The sequence below is a fragment of the Pteropus medius genome, unplaced genomic scaffold (assembly GCF_902729225.1).
Source record: "Pteropus medius unplaced genomic scaffold, Ma_sr-lr_union100, whole genome shotgun sequence".
Classification (NCBI taxonomy): domain Eukaryota; kingdom Metazoa; phylum Chordata; class Mammalia; order Chiroptera; family Pteropodidae; genus Pteropus; species Pteropus medius.
In genome coordinates this window covers 774297-785209 of record NW_024340697.1, presented here as the reverse complement: position 1 = coordinate 785209, position 10913 = coordinate 774297, and the positions used below count along the sequence as shown (strand labels likewise).

General features: G+C 42.3%; 1 pseudogene; it reads left to right on the top strand.

Moving 5' to 3' along the window:
• The window catches only part of LOC120611696 (60S ribosomal protein L10-like), a 17237-nt pseudogene extending 7986 nt beyond the window's left edge, over positions 1–9251 (top strand).
• The last annotated feature ends 1662 nt before the right edge of the window (positions 9252–10913 follow it).

The following is a 10913-nucleotide window of genomic DNA, read 5'->3' as shown; positions in this document are numbered from 1 at the left end:
TTTCACTGGAAAAAAGGCCAGCAAAGGGTGTGTTATTGTGTTGGTTACTAAGCGCAGCTAGGCTCTACCAAACTGAAGACCCTCTGAGAAACTGGTAGAATATGCCTCAAGAATGAACCCCTGAAGGATGAAAGGTTAGGGCCATTATTTACTGACTACTGTCTCTTCACTTCAAGTTGCCCTACCTGTGGGACAATAAAAGCTCTCTCCACTTTGGCAAAAGCTGAGACAGAAAAGTGAAGAAGTGGTACAAGAACTCATGATGGGATGCTGCTGGCCAGCCGAGGAACTTTCCATCAGACTGGCATACGCCATCACAGGTAGGCTGAGGGAATGTGGCACAGGTAATAAAAAGTGTTCACTAAGATGGTAATAACCTTTATTTTTGAGATATTCTGTTTCTCTGGGAGACAAAAATCACATATATGAGGGGACTAATATTTTGAAAGCTAGGTTACTCATAGGCTACAAAGTTAAAACCCAGAAAAAGTCGTCATCTTGGGGACTTTAATCGGCTATATATCAGGAAAGGAATGTCAGTCATAAATTGGAAAGCAAATCCCTGAAATAAAAAATTACAGCTGTAGGTCTAAGTAGACCAATGTAGAATGTTCCTGAGAAGTTCCTGTGTGTACGTGGTTCTGTGGGTTTATAGATGAGGTCACCAGCAGTAAAGAGGGAACTATTCATGCAATAAAGGATAAGTCGCAACAATGCATTCTGGGCAGAAGGGCAATAAGAGAGAGTGCCAGCCAGCCTTCACACAGAAGAAGATGGAGATATCACTGTCAAAATTGAGCTGGGCAGGGGGAACGTTCAGTGATGGGGCAGAGCCTACCAGGAAAGAGAAGCCACTGTCAGTGGGAGTCATCACAAAAACTCACAAATGATACATCCAATAAAGGGATAATAGCCAAAATATATAAAGAACTCATATTACACCAAAAAACAAACAGTACAATTAAAAAATGGCCAGAGGACCTGAATAGACATTTCTCCAGAGAGGACATACAGATGGCCAACAGTCATATGAAAAGATGCTCAACATCACTAATCATCAGGGAAAGGCAAATTAAAACCACAACGAGATTCCACACTAATTTAAAAAGATATATGCACCTCTGTGTTCACTACAGCATTACTAGTAATAGCCAAGATGTAGAAGCAACCTAGATGTTCATCAATAGATGAATGGATAAAGAAGATGTGGTATATATGCACAATGAAATATTATTCATCAATAAAAAAGAATGAAATCTTACCATTTGCGATAACATGAATGGACCTAGAGGGTATTATGCTAAATGAAAGAAATCAGAGAAAATACAAATACTGTATGATCTCACATATGTGCAATATAAAGAAAAACAAAATAAATGAATAAACAAAACAGAAACAGACCCATAGATATAGAGAGCAAGCTGATGGTTGCTAAAGGGAACGGGATGGGAAGATGGGAATTAAAAAAATTAAACTCAATAGGAAAAGCATAGTAAACTACTGCTGTTTTGTCAGCCTTTATTCACCTTTCTGAGAAAACAATACTTGTCAAGTCCCCAGATGTACTCTTGGGACATACCATCAACTACTCTTGGACAATGTTTGCTGGGCATTTCCAACTGGGCCGCACCTTTGTTACAGCCTTGGAACCTCTGACCACGGTCAGTGCATCTATCTCATTGCTCTGGCCCACGCGATTGGTTCAGGAATAATGTGTGACCCGGTTGGAACTACTGAGAGACAATCTGCTTTTTCTAGGGCTCCTTGGGGAGAAGGTGGCCTAAATCTGAGAGGATATAGAATATGTTGAGGCTAGGGCCAGCACTTGAAGCCACAAGTTGAAAACCACGGGGAATGCAGAGCCAAGAGATGACGACAAGCAAAACTCTGGATCCAGCCATTTTTACTTGGCCAAGACAGTGGGTAAAGTACTTCTCACACTTTAAGGTGCATATGAGTGTCCTGGGGAGTCCTATTAAAATGCAAGCTTGATTCAGCATACCCAGGATGGAGCCTGAGATGCTGCATTTCTAACAAGCTCCTAGGGGTGTCCATGCTGCTGGTTTGCAGACTGTACTTGGTGTTGCAAGGATGGAAAATGCATAGGAGCCCAGTAGTCCTAGGCAGGGCTAAAATAGCTAATTAAGTTGGATGACTGCTCCTGATGGCAGTGCAGAACTTAAAGCGTGGAGAACAAAAATCTCATGTGCCTAAGCTTTCACCTCAAGGCATAGATTAAAATCAAAGATATTTTTATAACATGCTTTAAAATTTTTCTCTCTTATAGCAGTAGGAATAAAATATCCAAAAATCTAACTCAGACTTTGAGTCTGATCAAATTCAGGTTTACTTGCTGAATTACAGCATCAGTTGGATTCTTAGCCCTGCCAGGTCTTTGATGTACTAAAGTCAGTGACCTGGAAAGAGTGCGATTCCAGCAATTTGAGTGGCAATATCTGAAACGCTATGAGGAATACCCTAAATCCCCAATCCCTGTGAAGTGCCTCCCACTGGGCCGCCTGTGTCTGCAAACGGTTCTCCTATCCTTGCTTAGAGGAACTGTTACTTCCTGGCCTGAGTATGCGCCCTTGCAGAACCAAGTTAATATTTTGTACCCCAACAGTCGGTGTCACTCAATCAAAAACCATAATGAGATTCCAGCATCACCTGGGAGGGGGGCCGAGTGTGGAATCAAACTCGGGAAGAGAAGATTTATATAATGGAAGACCTTTACAAATGTATTAAACTATAAGAAGCAAATATCAGGGGGATATTTGTGGGAACAGATCTTGAGGATTTTGAACCCGAACGAAAGGTGAACGGAAGAATAAAAAAGAATGTGACAGTAAAACAATGCACATGTCAGTATGGAAATGCTGGGGCACGACTACCAGAGAACACAACCTGACTGGGTTGTCGCCCTGATTAGCATGAATACAACAGCTACAAATGCCCAAATGCCAATGGATGCAGGTGCGATATGTTAGCAGTATGTGCCTGTATCAGTATTAGCTTCCTATTGTTGCTGTAACAAATTACCACAAACTTGGTAGCTTTAAAAAACACACAAATGTATTCTCTTCCAATTCTGGAGGTCAGAAGTCTGAAATGGGTCTCACTGGGCTAAAATCAAGGTGTAGTGAGGTTGGATTCCTTTCTGGGGGCTCCAGGGGAGAATTCATTTCCTCACCTTTTCCAGCTTCCAAAAGCTGCTGCATTCCTCAGCTCAGGATCCCATTGGCCATCTTCAAAGCCAGCAATGGTATTGCTTGAACCTCTGCTCCTGTCATCTCCTTCTTCAACTTTCTTGCTTCCCTCTGTCCCTTATTAAGACCATTCTGATTAAATTGGACCCACCTATGTAACCTATATCAAAACCCTTAATTTAATCACGCTGCAAAGTCCCTTTTGCCATGGATGGTAACATACTGACATGTTCTGGGAAAGAGGAGTATAATCAACTGTCAGCTTTTCCAGTCTTACACAGTACATCCAGGCTAGAGTGTCTATTTCTTTGAGCCTTTTGGTTCCTTATTACACCATCTGCTTTGACAATGCTGTCAGTTTTTACTTGACTTGGTACAAGCCATTGTTTTTTACAAGTTTCCAAGAGCCATCATAATTGTGTGTCCGCACGGTCTCCTTGTATCTTTGCCAGGGTGTCAAATCCTACATCACAGGAAAGTGCTCCCAAATCGGCATACTCTCTTCGACCCAACCTTTTGCCCCCTGCCCCTTAATCCGGCACTCCCAAGATCTTGTACCACGGTTCTCTGTGGGACCCTGAAGGGATATGTTGGCTAGATCCTACTCCTTCTCCCTCAGAGAGCCAGCACTTCCCCAGCAGTTAAGTTGTGAAGGGACTCTGCTTTATTCCCCTAGTTAGCCGCCACTTTTGAAGGTTTTAATAATCCCAGGGCTTCAGAATGACAGAGATTGTCTGTGCTTCACCTTCCTGCAGTGATTGGGTCTGGATTGCCAGCTAAGGGGCGGGTGATCCACCCTCTAAATCCCATTTTAAAGCGAGCTTCCTCAGATCACCCCGGCACCAAATCTCTTAGTTGTAATAATGCTCTTGGGACACCTATAAAGATGTGAGGAAAGCAGGTTTGGGTACAGAAATTAATTGCAATGTATTCACAACAATGGCTTCAGCTGAGATGGCCTTTTAAATTGTCCTGCCTTGAGGCAAGGAGGCGGGGCCTTTCTACTCCAGCAACAGCTAGTCAAAGGCTGTGGCTATCCCTGGGGAAGGGGTGTGCCTCTTGCCAGGCGGCTCTCTTCAACCAAAGGCAATTCCCAAAGAAGAACTCCATTGAGAGCTGTCAGCCACCAGCACCCAGCAGGTGGGAGGGGGTGCTTCAGTCCAGAATGATGCACAGAAGCACCTACTATAAGAACAATGAAAAAGCATTTTTAAAAGCCTTGCCCAGCAGCTTTGATATGCTGAGAGGACTTATCCTGACCCCCAAGTGGGGACTGTGGCATCTTGGACCCCTTATCTTAAAGTGGTACAATCTGGTCCTTCTCCTTATCACCAGTTGCCAAGAATAAAACCTGACAAATCAAAGAAGCTCCCCAAAAGGAAATAAACTATTTTCAAACTCCTATTTGTGCTAATGCCTGTTTCACCCAGTCTCTCTTAGGCCTTGATGGCAAGTCTCTCTTAGGCCTTGAACAGAAAGAGCCTCGTAATTAGTAGGCAGGTAGCAGATAGGGGTAAAACTGTCCAAGAAATGGCAACATAATCTCTTATTGGGCCTCCATTGGTACTGAGAAGTTCATTACCACCTGAGAACACCATGCGGTTATCCTTGCCCTGGCTGCTACTTCTATGTATCTATCTATCTATATGTCTATATATGTAGACACACACACACACACACAATGGAATATTATTCAAGCTTAAAAAAGATAGAAATTCCGCAAAATGTGACAACATGGATGAATCCTGAAGACATTATGCTAAGTGAAAGAAGCCAGTCACAAAAAGACAAATACTATATGATTTCACTTACATGAGGTACTTAGAATAGTCAAAATCATAAAGACAGAAAGTAGAATGATGGTTGCCAATGGCTTGGGGGAAGCAGGAATGGGGAGTTATTGTTTAATGGGGACAGAGTTTCAGTTTTATAAGATGAAAAGAGTTACAGGAATGGATGGTTGCGATGTTTGCACAACAATGTAAATGTATTTAGTAGCATTAAACTGTGCATTTAAAATGGTTAAGGTGGTAAATTTTATGTTAAGTGTATTTTAGTACAATTTAAAAATAACTTTAAAGTACATATGAAACAGAACAAAGAAAAAGCAGAGACTGAAATCTAGAAATTAAACATTTAAAAAGCTAATGTGTTCATTTTAAAAAAATTTTTTATAAACCCACCCAATATAAATAACAGAAAGAAAAAAATAAATGAAACAGATGAGACTTTAAATGAGAAGACCAAGAAGACAAAACCAAAAGACAAAACAAATATAGTAACAATCAAAAACCCAATTTAAAGAAAAATGGAAAATTAATATAACATTTAGAAAAACTGAAATCCAGTGAGAAAAGCAATAGAAACAGAAGTTGAGGGAGACATGGTTAAAATACAACTTAAACTTTTCTAGTTAAAAGGGAAGATTAAGAATTAGCAGAAAGGAAAAATCTGGCTAGACTGTGTCAGAGGCGAAGTTCTAGGTAAGTGAAGTCGTGGGGCTGGAGCTGCACTTGGTTGAAGCAGGGGGAACCTGCCCACATGGACTGAGATCCCAGGAAGGCTGTATCCAGGTCCAAGCAGGATCACCGTGCCAGGACACCGTGCCAGGTATTTTAACACAAGGGATTTAACCTAGAGAACTAGTGAACTCAGATAATAGACAAGAAGAGGAAACTGAAGCGGTAACCCACTGCTATGTAAGAGGTTAGGGTTATTGAAAGTTAAAGGTTTAGAAGAGCCCACAGAATTGCGACCCAGACCAGGGGGTATGGTGAGAGATTAGGGCCTACTCATCCAGTTTTGATATCTCCGAGGGGTATAATGGGGCTAGTTCAGGGAGTATAGCAAGTACTAAAACCAACTGCCACTGTCAGAGTAAAGAACCGTTGCTGCGTTGATACTCAACGACAGGAACAGAAGTGGACAGGGAGGAGCAAGTCCCCCTCCTCTCATCCTTGAAGTCTCTGTCTAGTGCTCCCTACCTGCAGAGTCTAACGGCATCAGCTGGCAAAGGTTTGCAAAGTCCCATCCCTAGCATGACAAAGCACAGTGCTGTCCAGTCTGCTTGTCACTAGCCACAGGTAGCTATTTAAGTTTCAAACGCATGAAAATTAAGTAAAATTAAAACCAGTTCTTCAGTTATACTAGCTACATTTGGAGTGCTCAAGAGCTGTACATGGCTAGTGGCTACCTTGTTGGACAGCACAGCTGTAAGGGATATTTGGGCCCTAAATCACATAAGGAACACAAATCATCTCAGAAAGTTTAACCTTCTGTGTGTGTCTGCAAGCCGAGAGATACCACCCCTACCACAGCAAAGGCAATCTTTCTTCAAACGAATATCACTATTATGCCATTTACAAAAGCATACATTTAGAGTTGGGTCCTATGCAAAGCATTTTGACTTCAGTATTTCGTTTAATGCCACAGTACTATGAGCTAAGTACTTTTTGATTCCATCTTACAGATGTAGAACATGGAATTTAAAGCGGGTAAGAAAATTGTCAAAAGCACACAGTTGACTGCACAGCCTTGGACTTAACCTCTGGGATATACTGTCTCAGACTGTCAAAAGGAGCTGACATTTCACAAGGAGATTTTATTTGCTTGTCATTGTTCGGTATAACATTATTTTCTCAGAAGGAATAAATCGGACAAAGAAAATCAACAATTAATAATGGCACTTAGTAACATAAGGAATTATGACAAAGAAAGTCATTTCAGTTTAGTGAAATTCAGTCCCAGCAGACTTGCAACAACCCATCAAGGGAAAATAAAAAGGTTCTTTCTGGTTTATGATGACTCATCACAATATCAGATTCGATGTTCAGAAAGAGGTCGGATTGAGTGATTTACCTTTTGGTTTATGATGTCTGCAACATGACTGCTTCATTTATGGGTAGACACTAGAGCTCCTTGTGCCCTCATTTTGTATATATAGCATTAACACCAACGTCATCTAAGTTATGTTAATCAGAGGAAACATGGTCAAGACATGGTTGGATCAATCATTAGCTCTGTGGTATTGGAATAGTTATGAAATTCCTCTAAGCCTCGGTTTCCTTACCTTATAGGAATATTGTGATGATTAGATTAGATCATGGATATATGTAAACAATCTAGATCATTCTTGGACGTGTAAAATTGTACTATTATTAATGGAATTAAGTAGCCTTCCAATAAAAGGAAAAAGTGACAGAAACAATGATTTCTTGCCTTTTAAGCATGTATACATTCATTTGTTCACTCAACAAATGTTTGCTGAATCCATACTACGTGCCAGACACAACTCTAGTCTCTTCATATATGTCAGTGAACACACCTGACAAAAACCTGTGTTATTTTGGAGCTAACATTATATCTATTTAGCACCCATTCTATAAAAGGCATTAACCTCATTTGTCACAAATATAAATTAGAATCTTCCCTGTCTTTAAGTTTATATTCCATTACCTTAAAAGCTTGTAACACAGTCTCTGAAAGGAACTGCGTTTATTAACATATGAAGTATTCCTGGCAAGAGGAATAAAATGTATAGTGGGAAAAAATGCTAATTTCGATATCAGAAAATCTAGTTCTACCCTATTTTTGCTTCTATCTTCTTGTATTATCGATTACACTCTCCGAGCTTCAGTTTTCTCACCTGCCAAAATGGGAATATGGTTCTAAAGGTATTTTCACTTTTTCTATGTGTCTATACCAATCACTCTAGCAGCATAGACCATGTTTACAGAGACTAGAAAAATAGACTTTTTCAGAGTTAATATCATAACCACAGGTACTGCTATTATGTACTTAAATTGAAATGTAACCTGATGGAGGATTACTTAGTTTTCCAACTGAAGATAGCAAAAGTTGCTGTTTAGATCGTCTGAGAAGCAAAGTCTGAGACAAGGAGATCATCTCAGCAGAGAGTTGGTAATTCATTTGAGGGAGGATTCCAAGAAGTTGTAGTAAAAGAAAGGGACAATGAGACAGGGCAGATGGACAATGTCAGGTTACTGAAGCTGCTATTATAGCAATTAGAAGTCCCATCAGGAATTCTGAGAAAAGACAAAATATCTGCCAAAATATGGCAATGACTCCTTTATTTACATCTCTAGCTTAACACTCTGAGCTCCAGATTTATATACTTCGTTTTACATATTATGGCAAACTACACATAACAGAAAATTTAAAGTTTTAACTGAAGTATTTAGTTCAGTAACATCAAGCGTGTTCACACTGTCGTGGAGCTATCACTAGCATCCATCTCCAGACCTTTTTTATCTTTTCAAATTGAAACTCCATACCCATTAAACGATAACTCCCATTACCCTCTCTCCAGCCCCCAGCAACCATCCTTCTGCTTTGTGTTTCTATGCATTTGCCTATGCTAGGTACTTCATATAAGTAGAGTTTTATAATATTTGTCCTTTTGTGTCTGTCTTACTTCACTTAGCATCATGTTTTCAAAGTTCATCCATGTTGTAGCATGTATCAGAATTTCATTCATTTTAAGGTTGAATTCTATTGCATATATATACCACATTTTGTTTATCTATTCATCCATCGATGGACGGTTGTGTTGTTTCCACCTTTTAGCTATTATAATGTGGCCATGAAGGAGCCAAACCCCGCTTTTACCTAGCCCGCTATCTTGCCAGTCTTCTCTTCTTTGAATTATTCTGGCAGTCAGCAGATGGGTGCTACCTTGCCTGTGTTGAGCCCTACCCCGCACGGCCAGTTCCAATTCTATATTGGCTGGTGAGATCAGCCCACCCCACCCCATGTCTCCCTGGGACCCGGGCTCCCACCCAACCCACAAAGTGCCCGCCATGGGCCTGTTGCCAGGCAGCCAGCCTCGCTTTGCCTCTTTCCTGGACTGCGCATTCGTGGGCAGGCAGTGGCCTTCACCTCACATAGCCTGTGTGTGGTCCACACATTTCAGGGGAGACTTGGTGGCGGACCACTGGTGCCAGCCAAGCTGCAGTGTCTCTTGGGCAGATCTCTGGGGTCTGCGGGCCCGAGGAGGACAGCAACTGGCCTCACTATGATATGTGACTGTTGCGGGAGTCCATGGGCTCAGGATGGGCAACAATTCTGATTCAGTATTGGCCTGATGAGATCAGCTCTCAGGCTATCCCCCCGAGACCCCACACTACCCAATGCACAAATTACTCATAGTGGGCCTATTGCTGGATAGCCAACCCCACCCTGTGCTTTCCCTGGTCCACGAACTTGACAGCAAACAGCAGCCCTCAGTTTGCACAGCCTGTGTATTCCGGAAGAGACTTTTGGTGGCAAGCCACAAGCCCTACTACAAGCTACAGTATTCCATGAACAGATCTCAGGGGCCTACAGGCCTGAGGTGGGCAGTGGCTGGCCTTGCTACAATCCGAGACTTTTACAGGAAGCCACAGATTCATCACTGGAACAAAACTTGACTCTACATTGGCCTGGTGAAAATTGCTCGTTTGTATCCCAGTGACTGCCTGGGTCCCCACCCACCAAACTCCCGTACCACCCAAAGGCTCTTTCAGGTTCAGAGTCTTACAGGCACCTGCAGGCAGCCTCAAGCCTTGAGGTGCACTGGTCCTTTTGCTAAACTGCCCCAGGCCCAGTACTTGGGGTAACCAACCTATCTCGCGGCATGGTCTCTTCCACTTGCCGCCAGATCCAGCACAGGCAGCAACCATCCGCGGGTCACTTTGTAGCCCCTACCAGGTAGTCCAGAACAATCAAAGGCAGCAGCTGACCTTGGCCTACATGGGACCCCCTCCCAAGGAGCCCCAGAACCAACACACCCGGGGGCTGGTGCTGGACCAAAACAGAGCACCACCTGACTAGCCCCATAAGTGGCACACCCAAAAGGTGGTTTCAACAGGTACAGACAAGAGCCCGCTAGGACAAATCCCACTCCATGGGGTCAGCCCACACACAACAGCTCATACGCTGTGGGCGTGGCAATCCCCACAGCCAGTTAGCCCAAAAGTCAATCCATCTACTGAGGTGCAAACAGTAATCAAGGTTTAGCTACAACAGGAGAACGCACACAACCCACAGAAGGAACATGCCTGGAGCCCCTAGTGTAGGTGATCAGGGAGACTACACCGCTGGGACATACAGGATATCCGCCACATAAGGCCACCTGGCCAAGGCTGGGAGATGTAAAAATCTTCCAGATACATAGAAACGAACACAGAGAGGGAAATAAAATGAGAAAACAAAGAAATATATCACAAATGAAACAACAGATGAAAACATCAGGAAAAAAAACAACTAAATGAAATGGAGACAAGCAACCTACCTGAGACAGAATTCAAAACACTGCTTATGAGGATGTTCAGTGAACTTCGGGGAGAATAGATGATCTCAGAAAGGACTTCAACAGAGAGACAGTAAGCATAAAAAAGGACATAGAAACCATCAAAAAGAAGCAGTCAGAAATGAAGAATAACTGAAATGAAGAATACATTAGAGGGAATCAACAGTAGATTAGATGAAGCAGAAAACTGAATCAGCGAGTTGGAAGACAAGGTAGCAGAAAACACCCAATCACAACAGCAAAAAGAAAAAAGAATCCAAGAAAATGAGAACAGTTTAAGAGACCTCTGGGACAACAGCAAATGTACCAACATCTGCATCACAAGGGTACCAAAAGGAGAAGAGAGAGAGCAGGGGAGTGAGAACCTATTTGAAAAAATAATGACGGAAAACTTCCCT